The sequence below is a fragment of the Labrus bergylta genome, chromosome 13, assembly GCF_963930695.1.
Source record: "Labrus bergylta chromosome 13, fLabBer1.1, whole genome shotgun sequence".
Taxonomy (NCBI): domain Eukaryota; kingdom Metazoa; phylum Chordata; class Actinopteri; order Labriformes; family Labridae; genus Labrus; species Labrus bergylta.
Window position 1 is genome coordinate 7399250 of NC_089207.1, and position 27890 is coordinate 7427139.

At 36.7% G+C, this 27890-nt stretch overlaps 18 non-coding genes across 18 annotated transcripts; all 18 read left to right on the forward strand.

Annotated features, from left to right (window-relative positions):
• Positions 1-800: 800 nt before the first annotated feature.
• Positions 801-919, forward strand: LOC136181970 (5S ribosomal RNA). Its single transcript, XR_010668287.1, has one exon. It is a non-coding gene; the product is annotated as a 5S ribosomal RNA (ribosomal RNA).
• A 1423-nt stretch (positions 920-2342) lies between these two features.
• LOC136181719 (5S ribosomal RNA) lies at positions 2343-2461 on the forward strand. Its single transcript, XR_010668066.1, has one exon. It is a non-coding gene; the product is annotated as a 5S ribosomal RNA (ribosomal RNA).
• A 1406-nt stretch (positions 2462-3867) lies between these two features.
• On the forward strand, positions 3868-3986 carry LOC136181473 (5S ribosomal RNA). Its single transcript, XR_010667820.1, has one exon. It is a non-coding gene; the product is annotated as a 5S ribosomal RNA (ribosomal RNA).
• A 1406-nt stretch (positions 3987-5392) lies between these two features.
• On the forward strand, positions 5393-5511 carry LOC136181971 (5S ribosomal RNA). Its single transcript, XR_010668288.1, has one exon. It is a non-coding gene; the product is annotated as a 5S ribosomal RNA (ribosomal RNA).
• Positions 5512-6917: 1406 nt separating this feature from the next.
• Positions 6918-7036, forward strand: LOC136181972 (5S ribosomal RNA). The gene has a single exon (XR_010668289.1). It is a non-coding gene; the product is annotated as a 5S ribosomal RNA (ribosomal RNA).
• Positions 7037-8442: 1406 nt separating this feature from the next.
• On the forward strand, positions 8443-8561 carry LOC136182025 (5S ribosomal RNA). Its single transcript, XR_010668343.1, has one exon. It is a non-coding gene; the product is annotated as a 5S ribosomal RNA (ribosomal RNA).
• Positions 8562-9984: 1423 nt separating this feature from the next.
• Positions 9985-10103, forward strand: LOC136181973 (5S ribosomal RNA). The gene has a single exon (XR_010668290.1). It is a non-coding gene; the product is annotated as a 5S ribosomal RNA (ribosomal RNA).
• A 1423-nt stretch (positions 10104-11526) lies between these two features.
• On the forward strand, positions 11527-11645 carry LOC136181974 (5S ribosomal RNA). Its single transcript, XR_010668291.1, has one exon. It is a non-coding gene; the product is annotated as a 5S ribosomal RNA (ribosomal RNA).
• A 1406-nt stretch (positions 11646-13051) lies between these two features.
• Positions 13052-13170, forward strand: LOC136182036 (5S ribosomal RNA). Its single transcript, XR_010668354.1, has one exon. It is a non-coding gene; the product is annotated as a 5S ribosomal RNA (ribosomal RNA).
• Positions 13171-14593: 1423 nt separating this feature from the next.
• LOC136181975 (5S ribosomal RNA) lies at positions 14594-14712 on the forward strand. The gene has a single exon (XR_010668292.1). It is a non-coding gene; the product is annotated as a 5S ribosomal RNA (ribosomal RNA).
• A 1423-nt stretch (positions 14713-16135) lies between these two features.
• Positions 16136-16254, forward strand: LOC136181976 (5S ribosomal RNA). Its single transcript, XR_010668293.1, has one exon. It is a non-coding gene; the product is annotated as a 5S ribosomal RNA (ribosomal RNA).
• A 1423-nt stretch (positions 16255-17677) lies between these two features.
• LOC136181977 (5S ribosomal RNA) lies at positions 17678-17796 on the forward strand. The gene has a single exon (XR_010668294.1). It is a non-coding gene; the product is annotated as a 5S ribosomal RNA (ribosomal RNA).
• Positions 17797-19219: 1423 nt separating this feature from the next.
• LOC136181421 (5S ribosomal RNA) lies at positions 19220-19338 on the forward strand. Its single transcript, XR_010667769.1, has one exon. It is a non-coding gene; the product is annotated as a 5S ribosomal RNA (ribosomal RNA).
• A 1417-nt stretch (positions 19339-20755) lies between these two features.
• LOC136181978 (5S ribosomal RNA) lies at positions 20756-20874 on the forward strand. The gene has a single exon (XR_010668295.1). It is a non-coding gene; the product is annotated as a 5S ribosomal RNA (ribosomal RNA).
• Positions 20875-22297: 1423 nt separating this feature from the next.
• LOC136181979 (5S ribosomal RNA) lies at positions 22298-22416 on the forward strand. The gene has a single exon (XR_010668296.1). It is a non-coding gene; the product is annotated as a 5S ribosomal RNA (ribosomal RNA).
• Positions 22417-23839: 1423 nt separating this feature from the next.
• Positions 23840-23958, forward strand: LOC136181675 (5S ribosomal RNA). Its single transcript, XR_010668022.1, has one exon. It is a non-coding gene; the product is annotated as a 5S ribosomal RNA (ribosomal RNA).
• A 1423-nt stretch (positions 23959-25381) lies between these two features.
• LOC136181980 (5S ribosomal RNA) lies at positions 25382-25500 on the forward strand. Its single transcript, XR_010668297.1, has one exon. It is a non-coding gene; the product is annotated as a 5S ribosomal RNA (ribosomal RNA).
• Positions 25501-26923: 1423 nt separating this feature from the next.
• LOC136181422 (5S ribosomal RNA) lies at positions 26924-27042 on the forward strand. The gene has a single exon (XR_010667770.1). It is a non-coding gene; the product is annotated as a 5S ribosomal RNA (ribosomal RNA).
• Positions 27043-27890: the final 848 nt, after the last annotated feature.

Consider the following 27890-nt stretch of genomic DNA (forward strand, 5'->3'; position numbering starts at 1 on the left):
AGATTTAGGATTATTATAGTAGCCTAAGCAGTGATTGATTAAGATATAAGGGACAACTCGAAATTATGTTTTTATCACCACTTACTTGTTTTGAGGTAATCTTGAATGACAAATGAATAAATCAGCCATTGCAATGTTTCATGTAGAAATCATAACCCTGTGGGGCATACATATTTGATCCCCTCACATTCTCCATTGTAACTAATCATTAAAAAAAACAATCCTCCATTAGGAATCACAAAGGAACACTTACTAATTATATGAAAATTCATAATTATTACAATCAGTCCCTATATATGCTATAGATGATCCCCAATCAAAATTCAGTGTAAGCTACTTTGTAGGAAAGTAGAAGCAATGATAGACAAATAAAAAAAGAACTGCAGTGCATAGCAGGAGGTTACAGCGCCCCCTGCTGGCTGAAGCAGGTATTAAAAGCTTACAGCACCTGGGATTCCCAGGCGGTCTCCCATCCAAGTACTAACCAGGCCAGTTTTGAAAGAGGGAAGTTAATCTTCACGGAATCGGTTTGTTCAATGTGTTTATCAGACGTTTGAACGTTCAGTTTGCCCGCAAGTCGTGAAACAAGTCTTAAAAACAAGCTGCAAGTCTTTAGTTAACTCCCAGCGTCAAAGTATTGCTGAATCTAGTAAGATTAAGTGTAAGTCTATCCATAGGCCCACACGTTTGAGTAGAAAAGTAATAAAATCAACTAGGTCATAGTCACTTGCTCTAATTTTGGCGAGGTGTTACTTTAAACCTAAGTATGTATAAATAACCCTTTAACAACCTGTTCATTCGCTTACGGCCATACCACCCTGAACACGCCCGATCTCGTCCGATCTCGGAAGCTAAGCAGGGTCGGGCCTGGTTAGTACTTGGATGGGAGACCGCCTGGGAATACCAGGTGCTGTAAGCTTTTAATACCTCCTTTAGCCAGAAGAGGGCGCTGTTGCCTCACTAGTGGAGAAAGGACTGAGAGAAACAGGCCAGTGGAAAATGAAACATGATTTTATTTGGCAGTCTGTCCTCTCTTTTTTTTTTGTTGTTGCAATTTTCATCAATGTTTTCAGTGAGTATTAATACATATTACGCTCTCTGGAGGCTGTTTTCAAAGTTCAGTTTTACATTCAAAAAGTACATGTAGCCTACTTAAGTAAGGACTACTGCATTAACATATTTTAATTACTTGTACTTAGGTTACTCTTTACTTCCCCACAACACTCTGGTAGCCATATTATACATTTGATTCAACTGGAAATATTCACCATCATTATAAATGTTTTCACATCAATAATAAACATTTACACCAAATCAGGAATTATTATAAATGATTACTATTAAGATTGAATTTAAAAAAAACCTGCAAACAAGTGATGCTTACTTATCAATCAATATTTTTTCAGAATCAATTGACGATTTTTCAGAAGTTGACCATTTTGCATCGTCACTTTTACTGTGGATTTATTAAGGTTTTCAATACTGCAAACTTGTGAACAGTGAACAGCAGAAATAAGTTTAAATGTTGCATTAAGGCACACAAGATTTAGGATTATTATAGTAGCCTAAGCAGTGATTGATTAAGATATAAGGGACAACTCGAAATTATGTTTTTATCACCACTTACTTGTTTTGAGGTAATCTTGAATGACAAATGAATAAATCAGCCATTGCAATGTTTCATGTAGAAATCATAACCCTGTGGGGCATACATATTTGATCCCCTCACATTCTCCATTGTAACTAATCATTAAAAAAAACAATCCTCCATTAGGAATCACAAAGGAACACTTACTAATTATATGAAAATTCATAATTATTACAATCAGTCCCTATATATGCTATAGATGATCCCCAATCAAAATTCAGTGTAAGCTACTTTGTAGGAAAGTAGAAGCAATGATAGACAAATAAAAAAAGAACTGCAGTGCATAGCAGGAGGTTACAGCGCCCCCTGCTGGCTGAAGCAGGTATTAAAAGCTTACAGCACCTGGGATTCCCAGGCGGTCTCCCATCCAAGTACTAACCAGGCCAGTTTTGAAAGAGGGAAGTTAATCTTCACGGAATCGGTTTGTTCAATGTGTTTATCAGACGTTTGAACGTTCAGTTTGCCCGCAAGTCGTGAAACAAGTCTTAAAAACAAGCTGCAAGTCTTTAGTTAACTCCCAGCGTCAAAGTATTGCTGAATCTAGTAAGATTAAGTGTAAGTCTATCCATAGGCCCACACGTTTGAGTAGAAAAGTAATAAAATCAACTAGGTCATAGTCACTTGCTCTAATTTTGGCGAGGTGTTACTTTAAACCTAAGTATGTATAAATAACCCTTTAACAACCTGTTCATTCGCTTACGGCCATACCACCCTGAACACGCCCGATCTCGTCCGATCTCGGAAGCTAAGCAGGGTCGGGCCTGGTTAGTACTTGGATGGGAGACCGCCTGGGAATACCAGTTGCTGTAAGCTTTTAATACCTCCTTTAGCCAGAAGAGGGCGCTGTTGCCTCACTAGTGGAGAAAGGACTGAGAGAAACAGGCCAGTGGAAAATGAAACATGATTTTATTTGGCAGTCTGTCCTCTCTTTTTTTTTTGTTGTTGCAATTTTCATCAATGTTTTCAGTGAGTATTAATACATATTACGCTCTCTGGAGGCTGTTTTCAAAGTTCAGTTTTACATTCAAAAAGTACATGTAGCCTACTTAAGTAAGGACTACTGCATTAACATATTTTAATTACTTGTACTTAGGTTACTCTTTACTTCCCCACAACACTCTGGTAGCCATATTATACATTTGATTCAACTGGAAATATTCACCATCATTATAAATGTTTTCACATCAATAATAAACATTTACACCAAATCAGGAATTATTATAAATGATTACTATTAAGATTGAATTTAAAAAAAACCTGCAAACAAGTGATGCTTACTTATCAATCAATTGACGATTTTTCAGAAGTTGACCATTTTGCATCGTCACTTTTACTGTGGATTTATTAAGGTTTTCAATACTGCAAACTTGTGAACAGTGAACAGCAGAAATAAGTTTAAATGTTGCATTAAGGCACACAAGATTTAGGATTATTATAGTAGCCTAAGCAGTGATTGATTAAGATATAAGGGACAACTCGAAATTATGTTTTTATCACCACTTACTTGTTTTGAGGTAATCTTGAATGACAAATGAATAAATCAGCCATTGCAATGTTTCATGTAGAAATCATAACCCTGTGGGGCATACATATTTGATCCCCTCACATTCTCCATTGTAACTAATCATTAAAAAAAACAATCCTCCATTAGGAATCACAAAGGAACACTTACCAATTATATGAAAATTCATAATTATTACAATCAGTCCCTATATATGCTATAGATGATCCCCAATCAAAATTCAGTGTAAGCTACTTTGTAGGAAAGTAGAAGCAATGATAGACAAATAAAAAAAGAACTGCAGTGCATAGCAGGAGGTTACAGCGCCCCCTGCTGGCTGAAGCAGGTATTAAAAGCTTACAGCACCTGGGATTCCCAGGCGGTCTCCCATCCAAGTACTAACCAGGCCAGTTTTGAAAGAGGGAAGTTAATCTTCACGGAATCGGTTTGTTCAATGTGTTTATCAGACGTTTGAACGTTCAGTTTGCCCGCAAGTCGTGAAACAAGTCTTAAAAACAAGCTGCAAGTCTTTAGTTAACTCCCAGCGTCAAAGTATTGCTGAATCTAGTAAGATTAAGTGTAAGTCTATCCATAGGCCCACACGTTTGAGTAGAAAAGTAATAAAATCAACTAGGTCATAGTCACTTGCTCTAATTTTGGCGAGGTGTTACTTTAAACCTAAGTATGTATAAATAACCCTTTAACAACCTGTTCATTCACTTACGGCCATACCACCCTGAACACGCCCGATCTCGTCCGATCTCGGAAGCTAAGCAGGGTCGGGCCTGGTTAGTACTTGGATGGGAGACCGCCTGGGAATACCAGGTGCTGTAAGCTTTTAATACCTCCTTTAGCCAGAAGAGGGCGCTGTTGCCTCACTAGTGGAGAAAGGACTGAGAGAAACAGGCCAGTGGAAAATGAAACATGATTTTATTTGGCAGTCTGTCCTCTCTTTTTTTTTTGTTGTTGCAATTTTCATCAATGTTTTCAGTGAGTATTAATACATATTACGCTCTCTGGAGGCTGTTTTCAAAGTTCAGTTTTACATTCAAAAAGTACATGTAGCCTACTTAAGTAAGGACTACTGCATTAACATATTTTAATTACTTGTACTTAGGTTACTCTTTACTTCCCCACAACACTCTGGTAGCCATATTATACATTTGATTCAACTGGAAATATTCACCATCATTATAAATGTTTTCACATCAATAATAAACATTTACACCAAATCAGGAATTATTATAAATGATTACTATTAAGATTGAATTTAAAAAAAACCTGCAAACAAGTGATGCTTACTTATCAATCAATTGACGATTTTTCAGAAGTTGACCATTTTGCATCGTCACTTTTACTGTGGATTTATTAAGGTTTTCAATACTGCAAACTTGTGAACAGTGAACAGCAGAAATAAGTTTAAATGTTGCATTAAGGCACACAAGATTTAGGATTATTATAGTAGCCTAAGCAGTGATTGATTAAGATATAAGGGACAACTCGAAATTATGTTTTTATCACCACTTACTTGTTTTGAGGTAATCTTGAATGACAAATGAATAAATCAGCCATTGCAATGTTTCATGTAGAAATCATAACCCTGTGGGGCATACATATTTGATCCCCTCACATTCTCCATTGTAACTAATCATTAAAAAAAACAATCCTCCATTAGGAATCACAAAGGAACACTTACTAATTATATGAAAATTCATAATTATTACAATCAGTCCCTATATATGCTATAGATGATCCCCAATCAAAATTCAGTGTAAGCTACTTTGTAGGAAAGTAGAAGCAATGATAGACAAATAAAAAAAGAACTGCAGTGCATAGCAGGAGGTTACAGCGCCCCCTGCTGGCTGAAGCAGGTATTAAAAGCTTACAGCACCTGGGATTCCCAGGCGGTCTCCCATCCAAGTACTAACCAGGCCAGTTTTGAAAGAGGGAAGTTAATCTTCACGGAATCGGTTTGTTCAATGTGTTTATCAGACGTTTGAACGTTCAGTTTGCCCGCAAGTCGTGAAACAAGTCTTAAAAACAAGCTGCAAGTCTTTAGTTAACTCCCAGCGTCAAAGTATTGCTGAATCTAGTAAGATTAAGTGTAAGTCTATCCATAGGCCCACACGTTTGAGTAGAAAAGTAATAAAATCAACTAGGTCATAGTCACTTGCTCTAATTTTGGCGAGGTGTTACTTTAAACCTAAGTATGTATAAATAACCCTTTAACAACCTGTTCATTCGCTTACGGCCATACCACCCTGAACACGCCCGATCTCGTCCGATCTCGGAAGCTAAGCAGGGTCGGGCCTGGTTAGTACTTGGATGGGAGACCGCCTGGGAATACCAGGTGCTGTAAGCTTTTAATACCTCCTTTAGCCAGAAGAGGGCGCTGTTGCCTCACTAGTGGAGAAAGGACTGAGAGAAACAGGCCAGTGGAAAATGAAACATGATTTTATTTGGCAGTCTGTCCTCTCTTTTTTTTTTGTTGTTGCAATTTTCATCAATGTTTTCAGTGAGTATTAATACATATTACGCTCTCTGGAGGCTGTTTTCAAAGTTCAGTTTTACATTCAAAAAGTACATGTAGCCTACTTAAGTAAGGACTACTGCATTAACATATTTTAATTACTTGTACTTAGGTTACTCTTTACTTCCCCACAACACTCTGGTAGCCATATTATACATTTGATTCAACTGGAAATATTCACCATCATTATAAATGTTTTCACATCAATAATAAACATTTACACCAAATCAGGAATTATTATAAATGATTACTATTAAGATTGAATTTAAAAAAAACCTGCAAACAAGTGATGCTTACTTATCAATCAATTGACGATTTTTCAGAAGTTGACCATTTTGCATCGTCACTTTTACTGTGGATTTATTAAGGTTTTCAATACTGCAAACTTGTGAACAGTGAACAGCAGAAATAAGTTTAAATGTTGCATTAAGGCACACAAGATTTAGGATTATTATAGTAGCCTAAGCAGTGATTGATTAAGATATAAGGGACAACTCGAAATTATGTTTTTATCACCACTTACTTGTTTTGAGGTAATCTTGAATGACAAATGAATAAATCAGCCATTGCAATGTTTCATGTAGAAATCATAACCCTGTGGGGCATACATATTTGATCCCCTCACATTCTCCATTGTAACTAATCATTAAAAAAAACAATCCTCCATTAGGAATCACAAAGGAACACTTACTAATTATATGAAAATTCATAATTATTACAATCAGTCCCTATATATGCTATAGATGATCCCCAATCAAAATTCAGTGTAAGCTACTTTGTAGGAAAGTAGAAGCAATGATAGACAAATAAAAAAAGAACTGCAGTGCATAGCAGGAGGTTACAGCGCCCCCTGCTGGCTGAAGCAGGTATTAAAAGCTTACAGCACCTGGGATTCCCAGGCGGTCTCCCATCCAAGTACTAACCAGGCCAGTTTTGAAAGAGGGAAGTTAATCTTCACGGAATCGGTTTGTTCAATGTGTTTATCAGACGTTTGAACGTTCAGTTTGCCCGCAAGTCGTGAAACAAGTCTTAAAAACAAGCTGCAAGTCTTTAGTTAACTCCCAGCGTCAAAGTATTGCTGAATCTAGTAAGATTAAGTGTAAGTCTATCCATAGGCCCACACGTTTGAGTAGAAAAGTAATAAAATCAACTAGGTCATAGTCACTTGCTCTAATTTTGGCGAGGTGTTACTTTAAACCTAAGTATGTATAAATAACCCTTTAACAACCTGTTCATTCGCTTACGGCCATACCACCCTGAACACGCCCGATCTCGTCCGATCTCGGAAGCTAAGCAGGGTCGGGCCTGGTTAGTACTTGGATGGGAGACCGCCTGGGAATACCAGGTGCTGTAAGCTTTTAATACCTCCTTTAGCCAGAAGAGGGCGCTGTTGCCTCACTAGTGGAGAAAGGACTGAGAGAAACAGGCCAGTGGAAAATGAAACATGATTTTATTTGGCAGTCTGTCCTCTCTTTTTTTTTTGTTGTTGCAATTTTCATCAATGTTTTCAGTGAGTATTAATACATATTACGCTCTCTGGAGGCTGTTTTCAAAGTTCAGTTTTACATTCAAAAAGTACATGTAGCCTACTTAAGTAAGGACTACTGCATTAACATATTTTAATTACTTGTACTTAGGTTACTCTTTACTTCCCCACAACACTCTGGTAGCCATATTATACATTTGATTCAACTGGAAATATTCACCATCATTATAAATGTTTTCACATCAATAATAAACATTTACACCAAATCAGGAATTATTATAAATGATTACTATTAAGATTGAATTTAAAAAAAACCTGCAAACAAGTGATGCTTACTTATCAATCAATTGACGATTTTTCAGAAGTTGACCATTTTGCATCGTCACTTTTACTGTGGATTTATTAAGGTTTTCAATACTGCAAACTTGTGAACAGTGAACAGCAGAAATAAGTTTAAATGTTGCATTAAGGCACACAAGATTTAGGATTATTATAGTAGCCTAAGCAGTGATTGATTAAGATATAAGGGACAACTCGAAATTATGTTTTTATCACCACTTACTTGTTTTGAGGTAATCTTGAATGACAAATGAATAAATCAGCCATTGCAATGTTTCATGTAGAAATCATAACCCTGTGGGGCATACATATTTGATCCCCTCACATTCTCCATTGTAACTAATCATTAAAAAAAACAATCCTCCATTAGGAATCACAAAGGAACACTTACTAATTATATGAAAATTCATAATTATTACAATCAGTCCCTATATATGCTATAGATGATCCCCAATCAAAATTCAGTGTAAGCTACTTTGTAGGAAAGTAGAAGCAATGATAGACAAATAAAAAAAGAACTGCAGTGCATAGCAGGAGGTTACAGCGCCCCCTGCTGGCTGAAGCAGGTATTAAAAGCTTACAGCACCTGGGATTCCCAGGCGGTCTCCCATCCAAGTACTAACCAGGCCAGTTTTGAAAGAGGGAAGTTAATCTTCACGGAATCGGTTTGTTCAATGTGTTTATCAGACGTTTGAACGTTCAGTTTGCCCGCAAGTCGTGAAACAAGTCTTAAAAACAAGCTGCAAGTCTTTAGTTAACTCCCAGCGTCAAAGTATTGCTGAATCTAGTAAGATTAAGTGTAAGTCTATCCATAGGCCCACACGTTTGAGTAGAAAAGTAATAAAATCAACTAGGTCATAGTCACTTGCTCTAATTTTGGCGAGGTGTTACTTTAAACCTAAGTATGTATAAATAACCCTTTAACAACCTGTTCATTCGCTTACGGCCATACCACCCTGAACACGCCCGATCTCGTCCGATCTCGGAAGCTAAGCAGGGTTGGGCCTGGTTAGTACTTGGATGGGAGACCGCCTGGGAATACCAGGTGCTGTAAGCTTTTAATACCTCCTTTAGCCAGAAGAGGGCGCTGTTGCCTCACTAGTGGAGAAAGGACTGAGAGAAACAGGCCAGTGGAAAATGAAACATGATTTTATTTGGCAGTCTGTCCTCTCTTTTTTTTTTGTTGTTGCAATTTTCATCAATGTTTTCAGTGAGTATTAATACATATTACGCTCTCTGGAGGCTGTTTTCAAAGTTCAGTTTTACATTCAAAAAGTACATGTAGCCTACTTAAGTAAGGACTACTGCATTAACATATTTTAATTACTTGTACTTAGGTTACTCTTTACTTCCCCACAACACTCTGGTAGCCATATTATACATTTGATTCAACTGGAAATATTCACCATCATTATAAATGTTTTCACATCAATAATAAACATTTACACCAAATCAGGAATTATTATAAATGATTACTATTAAGATTGAATTTAAAAAAAACCTGCAAACAAGTGATGCTTACTTATCAATCAATATTTTTTCAGAATCAATTGACGATTTTTCAGAAGTTGACCATTTTGCATCGTCACTTTTACTGTGGATTTATTAAGGTTTTCAATACTGCAAACTTGTGAACAGTGAACAGCAGAAATAAGTTTAAATGTTGCATTAAGGCACACAAGATTTAGGATTATTATAGTAGCCTAAGCAGTGATTGATTAAGATATAAGGGACAACTCGAAATTATGTTTTTATCACCACTTACTTGTTTTGAGGTAATCTTGAATGACAAATGAATAAATCAGCCATTGCAATGTTTCATGTAGAAATCATAACCCTGTGGGGCATACATATTTGATCCCCTCACATTCTCCATTGTAACTAATCATTAAAAAAAACAATCCTCCATTAGGAATCACAAAGGAACACTTACTAATTATATGAAAATTCATAATTATTACAATCAGTCCCTATATATGCTATAGATGATCCCCAATCAAAATTCAGTGTAAGCTACTTTGTAGGAAAGTAGAAGCAATGATAGACAAATAAAAAAAGAACTGCAGTGCATAGCAGGAGGTTACAGCGCCCCCTGCTGGCTGAAGCAGGTATTAAAAGCTTACAGCACCTGGGATTCCCAGGCGGTCTCCCATCCAAGTACTAACCAGGCCAGTTTTGAAAGAGGGAAGTTAATCTTCACGGAATCGGTTTGTTCAATGTGTTTATCAGACGTTTGAACGTTCAGTTTGCCCGCAAGTCGTGAAACAAGTCTTAAAAACAAGCTGCAAGTCTTTAGTTAACTCCCAGCGTCAAAGTATTGCTGAATCTAGTAAGATTAAGTGTAAGTCTATCCATAGGCCCACACGTTTGAGTAGAAAAGTAATAAAATCAACTAGGTCATAGTCACTTGCTCTAATTTTGGCGAGGTGTTACTTTAAACCTAAGTATGTATAAATAATCCTTTAACAACCTGTTCATTCGCTTACGGCCATACCACCCTGAACACGCCCGATCTCGTCCGATCTCGGAAGCTAAGCAGGGTCGGGCCTGGTTAGTACTTGGATGGGAGACCGCCTGGGAATACCAGGTGCTGTAAGCTTTTAATACCTCCTTTAGCCAGAAGAGGGCGCTGTTGCCTCACTAGTGGAGAAAGGACTGAGAGAAACAGGCCAGTGGAAAATGAAACATGATTTTATTTGGCAGTCTGTCCTCTCTTTTTTTTTTGTTGTTGCAATTTTCATCAATGTTTTCAGTGAGTATTAATACATATTACGCTCTCTGGAGGCTGTTTTCAAAGTTCAGTTTTACATTCAAAAAGTACATGTAGCCTACTTAAGTAAGGACTACTGCATTAACATATTTTAATTACTTGTACTTAGGTTACTCTTTACTTCCCCACAACACTCTGGTAGCCATATTATACATTTGATTCAACTGGAAATATTCACCATCATTATAAATGTTTTCACATCAATAATAAACATTTACACCAAATCAGGAATTATTATAAATGATTACTATTAAGATTGAATTTAAAAAAAACCTGCAAACAAGTGATGCTTACTTATCAATCAATATTTTTTCAGAATCAATTGACGATTTTTCAGAAGTTGACCATTTTGCATCGTCACTTTTACTGTGGATTTATTAAGGTTTTCAATACTGCAAACTTGTGAACAGTGAACAGCAGAAATAAGTTTAAATGTTGCATTAAGGCACACAAGATTTAGGATTATTATAGTAGCCTAAGCAGTGATTGATTAAGATATAAGGGACAACTCGAAATTATGTTTTTATCACCACTTACTTGTTTTGAGGTAATCTTGAATGACAAATGAATAAATCAGCCATTGCAATGTTTCATGTAGAAATCATAACCCTGTGGGGCATACATATTTGATCCCCTCACATTCTCCATTGTAACTAATCATTAAAAAAAACAATCCTCCATTAGGAATCACAAAGGAACACTTACTAATTATATGAAAATTCATAATTATTACAATCAGTCCCTATATATGCTATAGATGATCCCCAATCAAAATTCAGTGTAAGCTACTTTGTAGGAAAGTAGAAGCAATGATAGACAAATAAAAAAAGAACTGCAGTGCATAGCAGGAGGTTACAGCGCCCCCTGCTGGCTGAAGCAGGTATTAAAAGCTTACAGCACCTGGGATTCCCAGGCGGTCTCCCATCCAAGTACTAACCAGGCCAGTTTTGAAAGAGGGAAGTTAATCTTCACGGAATCGGTTTGTTCAATGTGTTTATCAGACGTTTGAACGTTCAGTTTGCCCGCAAGTCGTGAAACAAGTCTTAAAAACAAGCTGCAAGTCTTTAGTTAACTCCCAGCGTCAAAGTATTGCTGAATCTAGTAAGATTAAGTGTAAGTCTATCCATAGGCCCACACGTTTGAGTAGAAAAGTAATAAAATCAACTAGGTCATAGTCACTTGCTCTAATTTTGGCGAGGTGTTACTTTAAACCTAAGTATGTATAAATAACCCTTTAACAACCTGTTCATTCGCTTACGGCCATACCACCCTGAACACGCCCGATCTCGTCCGATCTCGGAAGCTAAGCAGGGTCGGGCCTGGTTAGTACTTGGATGGGAGACCGCCTGGGAATACCAGGTGCTGTAAGCTTTTAATACCTCCTTTAGCCAGAAGAGGGCGCTGTTGCCTCACTAGTGGAGAAAGGACTGAGAGAAACAGGCCAGTGGAAAATGAAACATGATTTTATTTGGCAGTCTGTCCTCTCTTTTTTTTTTGTTGTTGCAATTTTCATCAATGTTTTCAGTGAGTATTAATACATATTACGCTCTCTGGAGGCTGTTTTCAAAGTTCAGTTTTACATTCAAAAAGTACATGTAGCCTACTTAAGTAAGGACTACTGCATTAACATATTTTAATTACTTGTACTTAGGTTACTCTTTACTTCCCCACAACACTCTGGTAGCCATATTATACATTTGATTCAACTGGAAATATTCACCATCATTATAAATGTTTTCACATCAATAATAAACATTTACACCAAATCAGGAATTATTATAAATGATTACTATTAAGATTGAATTTAAAAAAAACCTGCAAACAAGTGATGCTTACTTATCAATCAATTGACGATTTTTCAGAAGTTGACCATTTTGCATCGTCACTTTTACTGTGGATTTATTAAGGTTTTCAATACTGCAAACTTGTGAACAGTGAACAGCAGAAATAAGTTTAAATGTTGCATTAAGGCACACAAGATTTAGGATTATTATAGTAGCCTAAGCAGTGATTGATTAAGATATAAGGGACAACTCGAAATTATGTTTTTATCACCACTTACTTGTTTTGAGGTAATCTTGAATGACAAATGAATAAATCAGCCATTGCAATGTTTCATGTAGAAATCATAACCCTGTGGGGCATACATATTTGATCCCCTCACATTCTCCATTGTAACTAATCATTAAAAAAAACAATCCTCCATTAGGAATCACAAAGGAACACTTACTAATTATATGAAAATTCATAATTATTACAATCAGTCCCTATATATGCTATAGATGATCCCCAATCAAAATTCAGTGTAAGCTACTTTGTAGGAAAGTAGAAGCAATGATAGACAAATAAAAAAAGAACTGCAGTGCATAGCAGGAGGTTACAGCGCCCCCTGCTGGCTGAAGCAGGTATTAAAAGCTTACAGCACCTGGGATTCCCAGGCGGTCTCCCATCCAAGTACTAACCAGGCCAGTTTTGAAAGAGGGAAGTTAATCTTCACGGAATCGGTTTGTTCAATGTGTTTATCAGACGTTTGAACGTTCAGTTTGCCCGCAAGTCGTGAAACAAGTCTTAAAAACAAGCTGCAAGTCTTTAGTTAACTCCCAGCGTCAAAGTATTGCTGAATCTAGTAAGATTAAGTGTAAGTCTATCCATAGGCCCACACGTTTGAGTAGAAAAGTAATAAAATCAACTAGGTCATAGTCACTTGCTCTAATTTTGGCGAGGTGTTACTTTAAACCTAAGTATGTATAAATAACCCTTTAACAACCTGTTCATTCGCTTACGGCCATACCACCCTGAACACGCCCGATCTCGTCCGATCTCGGAAGCTAAGCAGGGTTGGGCCTGGTTAGTACTTGGATGGGAGACCGCCTGGGAATACCAGGTGCTGTAAGCTTTTAATACCTCCTTTAGCCAGAAGAGGGCGCTGTTGCCTCACTAGTGGAGAAAGGACTGAGAGAAACAGGCCAGTGGAAAATGAAACATGATTTTATTTGGCAGTCTGTCCTCTCTTTTTTTTTTGTTGTTGCAATTTTCATCAATGTTTTCAGTGAGTATTAATACATATTACGCTCTCTGGAGGCTGTTTTCAAAGTTCAGTTTTACATTCAAAAAGTACATGTAGCCTACTTAAGTAAGGACTACTGCATTAACATATTTTAATTACTTGTACTTAGGTTACTCTTTACTTCCCCACAACACTCTGGTAGCCATATTATACATTTGATTCAACTGGAAATATTCACCATCATTATAAATGTTTTCACATCAATAATAAACATTTACACCAAATCAGGAATTATTATAAATGATTACTATTAAGATTGAATTTAAAAAAAACCTGCAAACAAGTGATGCTTACTTATCAATCAATATTTTTTCAGAATCAATTGACGATTTTTCAGAAGTTGACCATTTTGCATCGTCACTTTTACTGTGGATTTATTAAGGTTTTCAATACTGCAAACTTGTGAACAGTGAACAGCAGAAATAAGTTTAAATGTTGCATTAAGGCACACAAGATTTAGGATTATTATAGTAGCCTAAGCAGTGATTGATTAAGATATAAGGGACAACTCGAAATTATGTTTTTATCACCACTTACTTGTTTTGAGGTAATCTTGAATGACAAATGAATAAATCAGCCATTGCAATGTTTCATGTAGAAATCATAACCCTGTGGGGCATACATATTTGATCCCCTCACATTCTCCATTGTAACTAATCATTAAAAAAAACAATCCTCCATTAGGAATCACAAAGGAACACTTACTAATTATATGAAAATTCATAATTATTACAATCAGTCCCTATATATGCTATAGATGATCCCCAATCAAAATTCAGTGTAAGCTACTTTGTAGGAAAGTAGAAGCAATGATAGACAAATAAAAAAAGAACTGCAGTGCATAGCAGGAGGTTACAGCGCCCCCTGCTGGCTGAAGCAGGTATTAAAAGCTTACAGCACCTGGGATTCCCAGGCGGTCTCCCATCCAAGTACTAACCAGGCCAGTTTTGAAAGAGGGAAGTTAATCTTCACGGAATCGGTTTGTTCAATGTGTTTATCAGACGTTTGAACGTTCAGTTTGCCCGCAAGTCGTGAAACAAGTCTTAAAAACAAGCTGCAAGTCTTTAGTTAACTCCCAGCGTCAAAGTATTGCTGAATCTAGTAAGATTAAGTGTAAGTCTATCCATAGGCCCACACGTTTGAGTAGAAAAGTAATAAAATCAACTAGGTCATAGTCACTTGCTCTAATTTTGGCGAGGTGTTACTTTAAACCTAAGTATGTATAAATAACCCTTTAACAACCTGTTCATTCGCTTACGGCCATACCACCCTGAACACGCCCGATCTCGTCCGATCTCGGAAGCTAAGCAGGGTCGGGCCTGGTTAGTACTTGGATGGGAGACCGCCTGGGAATACCAGGTGCTGTAAGCTTTTAATACCTCCTTTAGCCAGAAGAGGGCGCTGTTGCCTCACTAGTGGAGAAAGGACTGAGAGAAACAGGCCAGTGGAAAATGAAACATGATTTTATTTGGCAGTCTGTCCTCTCTTTTTTTTTTGTTGTTGCAATTTTCATCAATGTTTTCAGTGAGTATTAATACATATTACGCTCTCTGGAGGCTGTTTTCAAAGTTCAGTTTTACATTCAAAAAGTACATGTAGCCTACTTAAGTAAGGACTACTGCATTAACATATTTTAATTACTTGTACTTAGGTTACTCTTTACTTCCCCACAACACTCTGGTAGCCATATTATACATTTGATTCAACTGGAAATATTCACCATCATTATAAATGTTTTCACATCAATAATAAACATTTACACCAAATCAGGAATTATTATAAATGATTACTATTAAGATTGAATTTAAAAAAAACCTGCAAACAAGTGATGCTTACTTATCAATCAATATTTTTTCAGAATCAATTGACGATTTTTCAGAAGTTGACCATTTTGCATCGTCACTTTTACTGTGGATTTATTAAGGTTTTCAATACTGCAAACTTGTGAACAGTGAACAGCAGAAATAAGTTTAAATGTTGCATTAAGGCACACAAGATTTAGGATTATTATAGTAGCCTAAGCAGTGATTGATTAAGATATAAGGGACAACTCGAAATTATGTTTTTATCACCACTTACTTGTTTTGAGGTAATCTTGAATGACAAATGAATAAATCAGCCATTGCAATGTTTCATGTAGAAATCATAACCCTGTGGGGCATACATATTTGATCCCCTCACATTCTCCATTGTAACTAATCATTAAAAAAAACAATCCTCCATTAGGAATCACAAAGGAACACTTACTAATTATATGAAAATTCATAATTATTACAATCAGTCCCTATATATGCTATAGATGATCCCCAATCAAAATTCAGTGTAAGCTACTTTGTAGGAAAGTAGAAGCAATGATAGACAAATAAAAAAAGAACTGCAGTGCATAGCAGGAGGTTACAGCGCCCCCTGCTGGCTGAAGCAGGTATTAAAAGCTTACAGCACCTGGGATTCCCAGGCGGTCTCCCATCCAAGTACTAACCAGGCCAGTTTTGAAAGAGGGAAGTTAATCTTCACGGAATCGGTTTGTTCAATGTGTTTATCAGACGTTTGAACGTTCAGTTTGCCCGCAAGTCGTGAAACAAGTCTTAAAAACAAGCTGCAAGTCTTTAGTTAACTCCCAGCGTCAAAGTATTGCTGAATCTAGTAAGATTAAGTGTAAGTCTATCCATAGGCCCACACGTTTGAGTAGAAAAGTAATAAAATCAACTAGGTCATAGTCACTTGCTCTAATTTTGGCGAGGTGTTACTTTAAACCTAAGTATGTATAAATAACCCTTTAACAACCTGTTCATTCGCTTACGGCCATACCACCCTGAACACGCCCGATCTCGTCCGATCTCGGAAGCTAAGCAGGGTCGGGCCTGGTTAGTACTTGGATGGGAGACCGCCTGGGAATACCAGGTGCTGTAAGCTTTTAATACCTCCTTTAGCCAGAAGAGGGCGCTGTTGCCTCACTAGTGGAGAAAGGACTGAGAGAAACAGGCCAGTGGAAAATGAAACATGATTTTATTTGGCAGTCTGTCCTCTCTTTTTTTTTTGTTGTTGCAATTTTCATCAATGTTTTCAGTGAGTATTAATACATATTACGCTCTCTGGAGGCTGTTTTCAAAGTTCAGTTTTACATTCAAAAAGTACATGTAGCCTACTTAAGTAAGGACTACTGCATTAACATATTTTAATTACTTGTACTTAGGTTACTCTTTACTTCCCCACAACACTCTGGTAGCCATATTATACATTTGATTCAACTGGAAATATTCACCATCATTATAAATGTTTTCACATCAATAATAAACATTTACACCAAATCAGGAATTATTATAAATGATTACTATTAAGATTGAATTTAAAAAAAACCTGCAAACAAGTGATGCTTACTTATCAATCAATATTTTTTCAGAATCAATTGACGATTTTTCAGAAGTTGACCATTTTGCATCGTCACTTTTACTGTGGATTTATTAAGGTTTTCAATACTGCAAACTTGTGAACAGTGAACAGCAGAAATAAGTTTAAATGTTGCATTAAGGCACACAAGATTTAGGATTATTATAGTAGCCTAAGCAGTGATTGATTAAGATATAAGGGACAACTCGAAATTATGTTTTTATCACCACTTACTTGTTTTGAGGTAATCTTGAATGACAAATGAATAAATCAGCCATTGCAATGTTTCATGTAGAAATCATAACCCTGTGGGGCATACATATTTGATCCCCTCACATTCTCCATTGTAACTAATCATTAAAAAAAACAATCCTCCATTAGGAATCACAAAGGAACACTTACTAATTATATGAAAATTCATAATTATTACAATCAGTCCCTATATATGCTATAGATGATCCCCAATCAAAATTCAGTGTAAGCTACTTTGTAGGAAAGTAGAAGCAATGATAGACAAATAAAAAAAGAACTGCAGTGCATAGCAGGAGGTTACAGCGCCCCCTGCTGGCTGAAGCAGGTATTAAAAGCTTACAGCACCTGGGATTCCCAGGCGGTCTCCCATCCAAGTACTAACCAGGCCAGTTTTGAAAGAGGGAAGTTAATCTTCACGGAATCGGTTTGTTCAATGTGTTTATCAGACGTTTGAACGTTCAGTTTGCCCGCAAGTCGTGAAACAAGTCTTAAAAACAAGCTGCAAGTCTTTAGTTAACTCCCAGCGTCAAAGTATTGCTGAATCTAGTAAGATTAAGTGTAAGTCTATCCATAGGCCCACACGTTTGAGTAGAAAAGTAATAAAATCAACTAGGTCATAGTCACTTGCTCTAATTTTGGCGAGGTGTTACTTTAAACCTAAGTATGTATAAATAACCCTTTAACAACCTGTTCATTCGCTTACGGCCATACCACCCTGAACACGCCCGATCTCGTCCGATCTCGGAAGCTAAGCAGGGTCGGGCCTGGTTAGTACTTGGATGGGAGACCGCCTGGGAATACCAGGTGCTGTAAGCTTTTAATACCTCCTTTAGCCAGAAGAGGGCGCTGTTGCCTCACTAGTGGAGAAAGGACTGAGAGAAACAGGCCAGTGGAAAATGAAACATGATTTTATTTGGCAGTCTGTCCTCTCTTTTTTTTTTGTTGTTGCAATTTTCATCAATGTTTTCAGTGAGTATTAATACATATTACGCTCTCTGGAGGCTGTTTTCAAAGTTCAGTTTTACATTCAAAAAGTACATGTAGCCTACTTAAGTAAGGACTACTGCATTAACATATTTTAATTACTTGTACTTAGGTTACTCTTTACTTCCCCACAACACTCTGGTAGCCATATTATACATTTGATTCAACTGGAAATATTCACCATCATTATAAATGTTTTCACATCAATAATAAACATTTACACCAAATCAGGAATTATTATAAATGATTACTATTAAGATTGAATTTAAAAAAAACCTGCAAACAAGTGATGCTTACTTATCAATCAATATTTTTTCAGAATCAATTGACGATTTTTCAGAAGTTGACCATTTTGCATCGTCACTTTTACTGTGGATTTATTAAGGTTTTCAATACTGCAAACTTGTGAACAGTGAACAGCAGAAATAAGTTTAAATGTTGCATTAAGGCACACAAGATTTAGGATTATTATAGTAGCCTAAGCAGTGATTGATTAAGATATAAGGGACAACTCGAAATTATGTTTTTATCACCACTTACTTGTTTTGAGGTAATCTTGAATGACAAATGAATAAATCAGCCATTGCAATGTTTCATGTAGAAATCATAACCCTGTGGGGCATACATATTTGATCCCCTCACATTCTCCATTGTAACTAATCATTAAAAAAAACAATCCTCCATTAGGAATCACAAAGGAACACTTACTAATTATATGAAAATTCATAATTATTACAATCAGTCCCTATATATGCTATAGATGATCCCCAATCAAAATTCAGTGTAAGCTACTTTGTAGGAAAGTAGAAGCAATGATAGACAAATAAAAAAAGAACTGCAGTGCATAGCAGGAGGTTACAGCGCCCCCTGCTGGCTGAAGCAGGTATTAAAAGCTTACAGCACCTGGGATTCCCAGGCGGTCTCCCATCCAAGTACTAACCAGGCCAGTTTTGAAAGAGGGAAGTTAATCTTCACGGAATCGGTTTGTTCAATGTGTTTATCAGACGTTTGAACGTTCAGTTTGCCCGCAAGTCGTGAAACAAGTCTTAAAAACAAGCTGCAAGTCTTTAGTTAACTCCCAGCGTCAAAGTATTGCTGAATCTAGTAAGATTAAGTGTAAGTCTATCCATAGGCCCACACGTTTGAGTAGAAAAGTAATAAAATCAACTAGGTCATAGTCACTTGCTCTAATTTTGGCGAGGTGTTACTTTAAACCTAAGTATGTATAAATAACCCTTTAACAACCTGTTCATTCGCTTACGGCCATACCACCCTGAACACGCCTGATCTCGTCCGATCTCGGAAGCTAAGCAGGGTCGGGCCTGGTTAGTACTTGGATGGGAGACCGCCTGGGAATACCAGGTGCTGTAAGCTTTTAATACCTCCTTTAGCCAGAAGAGGGCGCTGTTGCCTCACTAGTGGAGAAAGGACTGAGAGAAACAGGCCAGTGGAAAATGAAACATGATTTTATTTGGCAGTCTGTCCTCTTTTTTTTTGTTGCAATTTTCATCAATGTTTTCAGTGAGTATTAATACATATTACGCTCTCTGGAGGCTGTTTTCAAAGTTCAGTTTTACATTCAAAAAGTACATGTAGCCTACTTACGTAAGGACTACTGCATTAACATATTTTAATTACTTGTACTTAGGTTACTCTTTACTTCCCCACAACACTCTGGTAGCCATATTATACATTTGATTCAACTGGAAATATTCACCATCATTATAAATGTTTTCACATCAATAATAAACATTTACACCAAATCAGGAATTATTATAAATGATTACTATTAAGATTGAATTTAAAAAAAACCTGCAAACAAGTGATGCTTACTTATCAATCAATATTTTTTCAGAATCAATTGACGATTTTTCAGAAGTTGACCATTTTGCATCGTCACTTTTACTGTGGATTTATTAAGGTTTTCAATACTGCAAACTTGTGAACAGTGAACAGCAGAAATAAGTTTAAATGTTGCATTAAGGCACACAAGATTTAGGATTATTATAGTAGCCTAAGCAGTGATTGATTAAGATATAAGGGACAACTCGAAATTATGTTTTTATCACCACTTACTTGTTTTGAGGTAATCTTGAATGACAAATGAATAAATCAGCCATTGCAATGTTTCATGTAGAAATCATAACCCTGTGGGGCATACATATTTGATCCCCTCACATTCTCCATTGTAACTAATCATTAAAAAAAACAATCCTCCATTAGGAATCACAAAGGAACACTTACTAATTATATGAAAATTCATAATTATTACAATCAGTCCCTATGTATGCTATAGATGATCCCCAATCAAAATTCAGTGTAAGCTACTTTGTAGGAAAGTAGAAGCAATGATAGACAAATAAAAAAAGAACTGCAGTGCATAGCAGGAGGTTACAGCGCCCCCTGCTGGCTGAAGCAGGTATTAAAAGCTTACAGCACCTGGGATTCCCAGGCGGTCTCCCATCCAAGTACTAACCAGGCCAGTTTTGAAAGAGGGAAGTTAATCTTCACGGAATCGGTTTGTTCAATGTGTTTATCAGACGTTTGAACGTTCAGTTTGCCCGCAAGTCGTGAAACAAGTCTTAAAAACAAGCTGCAAGTCTTTAGTTAACTCCCAGCGTCAAAGTATTGCTGAATCTAGTAAGATTAAGTGTAAGTCTATCCATAGGCCCACACGTTTGAGTAGAAAAGTAATAAAATCAACTAGGTCATAGTCACTTGCTCTAATTTTGGCGAGGTGTTACTTTAAACCTAAGTATGTATAAATAACCCTTTAACAACCTGTTCATTCGCTTACGGCCATACCACCCTGAACACGCCCGATCTCGTCCGATCTCGGAAGCTAAGCAGGGTCGGGCCTGGTTAGTACTTGGATGGGAGACCGCCTGGGAATACCAGGTGCTGTAAGCTTTTAATACCTCCTTTAGCCAGAAGAGGGCGCTGTTGCCTCACTAGTGGAGAAAGGACTGAGAGAAACAGGCCAGTGGAAAATGAAACATGATTTTATTTGGCAGTCTGTCCTCTCTTTTTTTTTTGTTGTTGCAATTTTCATCAATGTTTTCAGTGAGTATTAATACATATTACGCTCTCTGGAGGCTGTTTTCAAAGTTCAGTTTTACATTCAAAAAGTACATGTAGCCTACTTAAGTAAGGACTACTGCATTAACATATTTTAATTACTTGTACTTAGGTTACTCTTTACTTCCCCACAACACTCTGGTAGCCATATTATACATTTGATTCAACTGGAAATATTCACCATCATTATAAATGTTTTCACATCAATAATAAACATTTACACCAAATCAGGAATTATTATAAATGATTACTATTAAGATTGAATTTAAAAAAAACCTGCAAACAAGTGATGCTTACTTATCAATCAATATTTTTTCAGAATCAATTGACGATTTTTCAGAAGTTGACCATTTTGCATCGTCACTTTTACTGTGGATTTATTAAGGTTTTCAATACTGCAAACTTGTGAACAGTGAACAGCAGAAATAAGTTTAAATGTTGCATTAAGGCACACAAGATTTAGGATTATTATAGTAGCCTAAGCAGTGATTGATTAAGATATAAGGGACAACTCGAAATTATGTTTTTATCACCACTTACTTGTTTTGAGGTAATCTTGAATGACAAATGAATAAATCAGCCATTGCAATGTTTCATGTAGAAATCATAACCCTGTGGGGCATACATATTTGATCCCCTCACATTCTCCATTGTAACTAATCATTAAAAAAAACAATCCTCCATTAGGAATCACAAAGGAACACTTACTAATTATATGAAAATTCATAATTATTACAATCAGTCCCTATATATGCTATAGATGATCCCCAATCAAAATTCAGTGTAAGCTACTTTGTAGGAAAGTAGAAGCAATGATAGACAAATAAAAAAAGAACTGCAGTGCATAGCAGGAGGTTACAGCGCCCCCTGCTGGCTGAAGCAGGTATTAAAAGCTTACAGCACCTGGGATTCCCAGGCGGTCTCCCATCCAAGTACTAACCAGGCCAGTTTTGAAAGAGGGAAGTTAATCTTCACGGAATCGGTTTGTTCAATGTGTTTATCAGACGTTTGAACGTTCAGTTTGCCCGCAAGTCGTGAAACAAGTCTTAAAAACAAGCTGCAAGTCTTTAGTTAACTCCCAGCGTCAAAGTATTGCTGAATCTAGTAAGATTAAGTGTAAGTCTATCCATAGGCCCACACGTTTGAGTAGAAAAGTAATAAAATCAACTAGGTCATAGTCACTTGCTCTAATTTTGGCGAGGTGTTACTTTAAACCTAAGTATGTATAAATAACCCTTTAACAACCTGTTCATTCGCTTACGGCCATACCACCCTGAACACGCCCGATCTCGTCCGATCTCGGAAGCTAAGCAGGGTCGGGCCTGGTTAGTACTTGGATGGGAGACCGCCTGGGAATACCAGGTGCTGTAAGCTTTTAATACCTCCTTTAGCCAGAAGAGGGCGCTGTTGCCTCACTAGTGGAGAAAGGACTGAGAGAAACAGGCCAGTGGAAAATGAAACATGATTTTATTTGGCAGTCTGTCCTCTCTTTTTTTTTTGTTGTTGCAATTTTCATCAATGTTTTCAGTGAGTATTAATACATATTACGCTCTCTGGAGGCTGTTTTCAAAGTTCAGTTTTACATTCAAAAAGTACATGTAGCCTACTTAAGTAAGGACTACTGCATTAACATATTTTAATTACTTGTACTTAGGTTACTCTTTACTTCCCCACAACACTCTGGTAGCCATATTATACATTTGATTCAACTGGAAATATTCACCATCATTATAAATGTTTTCACATCAATAATAAACATTTACACCAAATCAGGAATTATTATAAATGATTACTATTAAGATTGAATTTAAAAAAAACCTGCAAACAAGTGATGCTTACTTATCAATCAATATTTTTTCAGAATCAATTGACGATTTTTCAGAAGTTGACCATTTTGCATCGTCACTTTTACTGTGGATTTATTAAGGTTTTCAATACTGCAAACTTGTGAACAGTGAACAGCAGAAATAAGTTTAAATGTTGCATTAAGGCACACAAGATTTAGGATTATTATAGTAGCCTAAGCAGTGATTGATTAAGATATAAGGGACAACTCGAAATTATGTTTTTATCACCACTTACTTGTTTTGAGGTAATCTTGAATGACAAATGAATAAATCAGCCATTGCAATGTTTCATGTAGAAATCATAACCCTGTGGGGCATACATATTTGATCCCCTCACATTCTCCATTGTAACTAATCATTAAAAAAAACAATCCTCCATTAGGAATCACAAAGGAACACTTACTAATTATATGAAAATTCATAATTATTACAATCAGTCCCTATATATGCTATAGATGATCCCCAATCAAAATTCAGTGTAAGCTACTTTGTAGGAAAGTAGAAGCAATGATAGACAAATAAAAAAAGAACTGCAGTGCATAGCAGGAGGTTACAGCGCCCCCTGCTGGCTGAAGCAGGTATTAAAAGCTTACAGCACCTGGGATTCCCAGGCGGTCTCCCATCCAAGTACTAACCAGGCCAGTTTTGAAAGAGGGAAGTTAATCTTCACGGAATCGGTTTGTTCAATGTGTTTATCAGACGTTTGAACGTTCAGTTTGCCCGCAAGTCGTGAAACAAGTCTTAAAAACAAGCTGCAAGTCTTTAGTTAACTCCCAGCGTCAAAGTATTGCTGAATCTAGTAAGATTAAGTGTAAGTCTATCCATAGGCCCACACGTTTGAGTAGAAAAGTAATAAAATCAACTAGGTCATAGTCACTTGCTCTAATTTTGGCGAGGTGTTACTTTAAACCTAAGTATGTATAAATAACCCTTTAACAACCTGTTCATTCGCTTACGGCCATACCACCCTGAACACGCCCGATCTCGTCCGATCTCGGAAGCTAAGCAGCGTCGGGCCTGGTTAGTACTTGGATGGGAGACCGCCTGGGAATACCAGGTGCTGTAAGCTTTTAATACCTCCTTTAGCCAGAAGAGGGCGCTGTTGCCTCACTAGTGGAGAAAGGACTGAGAGAAACAGGCCAGTGGAAAATGAAACATGATTTTATTTGGCAGTCTGTCCTCTCTTTTTTTTTTGTTGTTGCAATTTTCATCAATGTTTTCAGTGAGTATTAATACATATTACGCTCTCTGGAGGCTGTTTTCAAAGTTCAGTTTTACATTCAAAAAGTACATGTAGCCTACTTAAGTAAGGACTACTGCATTAACATATTTTAATTACTTGTACTTAGGTTACTCTTTACTTCCCCACAACACTCTGGTAGCCATATTATACATTTGATTCAACTGGAAATATTCACCATCATTATAAATGTTTTCACATCAATAATAAACATTTACACCAAATCAGGAATTATTATAAATGATTACTATTAAGATTGAATTTAAAAAAAACCTGCAAACAAGTGATGCTTACTTATCAATCAATATTTTTTCAGAATCAATTGACGATTTTTCAGAAGTTGACCATTTTGCATCGTCACTTTTACTGTGGATTTATTAAGGTTTTCAATACTGCAAACTTGTGAACAGTGAACAGCAGAAATAAGTTTAAATGTTGCATTAAGGCACACAAGATTTAGGATTATTATAGTAGCCTAAGCAGTGATTGATTAAGATATAAGGGACAACTCGAAATTATGTTTTTATCACCACTTACTTGTTTTGAGGTAATCTTGAATGACAAATGAATAAATCAGCCATTGCAATGTTTCATGTAGAAATCATAACCCTGTGGGGCATACATATTTGATCCCCTCACATTCTCCATTGTAACTAATCATTAAAAAAAACAATCCTCCATTAGGAATCACAAAGGAACACTTACTAATTATATGAAAATTCATAATTATTACAATCAGTCCCTATATATGCTATAGATGATCCCCAATCAAAATTCAGTGTAAGCTACTTTGTAGGAAAGTAGAAGCAATGATAGACAAATAAAAAAAGAACTGCAGTGCATAGCAGGAGGTTACAGCGCCCCCTGCTGGCTGAAGCAGGTATTAAAAGCTTACAGCACCTGGGATTCCCAGGCGGTCTCCCATCCAAGTACTAACCAGGCCAGTTTTGAAAGAGGGAAGTTAATCTTCACGGAATCGGTTTGTTCAATGTGTTTATCAGACGTTTGAACGTTCAGTTTGCCCGCAAGTCGTGAAACAAGTCTTAAAAACAAGCTGCAAGTCTTTAGTTAACTCCCAGCGTCAAAGTATTGCTGAATCTAGTAAGATTAAGTGTAAGTCTATCCATAGGCCCACACGTTTGAGTAGAAAAGTAATAAAATCAACTAGGTCATAGTCACTTGCTCTAATTTTGGCGAGGTGTTACTTTAAACCTAAGTATGTATAAATAACCCTTTAACAACCTGTTCATTCGCTTACGGCCATACCACCCTGAACACGCCCGATCTCGTCCGATCTCGGAAGCTAAGCAGGGTCGGGCCTGGTTAGTACTTGGATGGGAGACCGCCTGGGAATACCAGGTGCTGTAAGCTTTTAATACCTCCTTTAGCCAGAAGAGGGCGCTGTTGCCTCACTAGTGGAGAAAGGACTGAGAGAAACAGGCCAGTGGAAAATGAAACATGATTTTATTTGGCAGTCTGTCCTCTCTTTTTTTTTTGTTGTTGCAATTTTCATCAATGTTTTCAGTGAGTATTAATACATATTACGCTCTCTGGAGGCTGTTTTCAAAGTTCAGTTTTACATTCAAAAAGTACATGTAGCCTACTTAAGTAAGGACTACTGCATTAACATATTTTAATTACTTGTACTTAGGTTACTCTTTACTTCCCCACAACACTCTGGTAGCCATATTATACATTTGATTCAACTGGAAATATTCACCATCATTATAAATGTTTTCACATCAATAATAAACATTTACACCAAATCAGGAATTATTATAAATGATTACTATTAAGATTGAATTTAAAAAAAACCTGCAAACAAGTGATGCTTACTTATCAATCAATATTTTTTCAGAATCAATTGACGATTTTTCAGAAGTTGACCATTTTGCATCGTCACTTTTACTGTGGATTTATTAAGGTTTTCAATACTGCAAACTTGTGAACAGTGAACAGCAGAAATAAGTTTAAATGTTGCATTAAGGCACACAAGATTTAGGATTATTATAGTAGCCTAAGCAGTGATTGATTAAGATATAAGGGACAACTCGAAATTATGTTTTTATCACCACTTACTTGTTTTGAGGTAATCTTGAATGACAAATGAATAAATCAGCCATTGCAATGTTTCATGTAGAAATCATAACCCTGTGGGGCATACATATTTGATCCCCTCACATTCTCCATTGTAACTAATCATTAAAAAAAACAATCCTCCATTAGGAATCACAAAGGAACACTTACTAATTATATGAAAATTCATAATTATTACAATCAGTCCCTATATATGCTATAGATGATCCCCAATCAAAATTCAGTGTAAGCTACTTTGTAGGAAAGTAGAAGCAATGATAGACAAATAAAAAAAGAACTGCAGTGCATAGCAGGAGGTTACAGCGCCCCCTGCTGGCTGAAGCAGGTATTAAAAGCTTACAGCACCTGGGATTCCCAGGCGGTCTCCCATCCAAGTACTAACCAGGCCAGTTTTGAAAGAGGGAAGTTAATCTTCACGGAATCGGTTTGTTCAATGTGTTTATCAGACGTTTGAACGTTCAGTTTGCCCGCAAGTCGTGAAACAAGTCTTAAAAACAAGCTGCAAGTCTTTAGTTAACTCCCAGCGTCAAAGTATTGCTGAATCTAGTAAGATTAAGTGTAAGTCTATCCATAGGCCCACACGTTTGAGTAGAAAAGTAATAAAATCAACTAGGTCATAGTCACTTGCTCTAATTTTGGCGAGGTGTTACTTTAAACCTAAGTATGTATAAATAACCCTTTAACAACCTGTTCATTCGCTTACGGCCATACCACCCTGAACACGCCTGATCTCGTCCGATCTCGGAAGCTAAGCAGGGTCGGGCCTGGTTAGTACTTGGATGGGAGACCGCCTGGGAATACCAGGTGCTGTAAGCTTTTAATACCTCCTTTAGCCAGAAGAGGGCGCTGTTGCCTCACTAGTGGAGAAAGGACTGAGAGAAACAGGCCAGTGGAAAATGAAACATGATTTTATTTGGCAGTCTGTCCTCTTTTTTTTTGTTGCAATTTTCATCAATGTTTTCAGTGAGTATTAATACATATTACGCTCTCTGGAGGCTGTTTTCAAAGTTCAGTTTTACATTCAAAAAGTACATGTAGCCTACTTACGTAAGGACTACTGCATTAACATATTTTAATTACTTGTACTTAGGTTACTCTTTACTTCCCCACAACACTCTGGTAGCCATATTATACATTTGATTCAACTGGAAATATTCACCATCATTATAAATGTTTTCACATCAATAATAAACATTTACACCAAATCAGGAATTATTATAAATGATTACTATTAAGATTGAATTTAAAAAAAACCTGCAAACAAGTGATGCTTACTTATCAATCAATATTTTTTCAGAATCAATTGACGATTTTTCAGAAGTTGACCATTTTGCATCGTCACTTTTACTGTGGATTTATTAAGGTTTTCAATACTGCAAACTTGTGAACAGTGAACAGCAGAAATAAGTTTAAATGTTGCATTAAGGCACACAAGATTTAGGATTATTATAGTAGCCTAAGCAGTGATTGATTAAGATATAAGGGACAACTCGAAATTATGTTTTTATCACCACTTACTTGTTTTGAGGTAATCTTGAATGACAAATGAATAAATCAGCCATTGCAATGTTTCATGTAGAAATCATAACCCTGTGGGGCATACATATTTGATCCCCTCACATTCTCCATTGTAACTAATCATTAAAAAAAACAATCCTCCATTA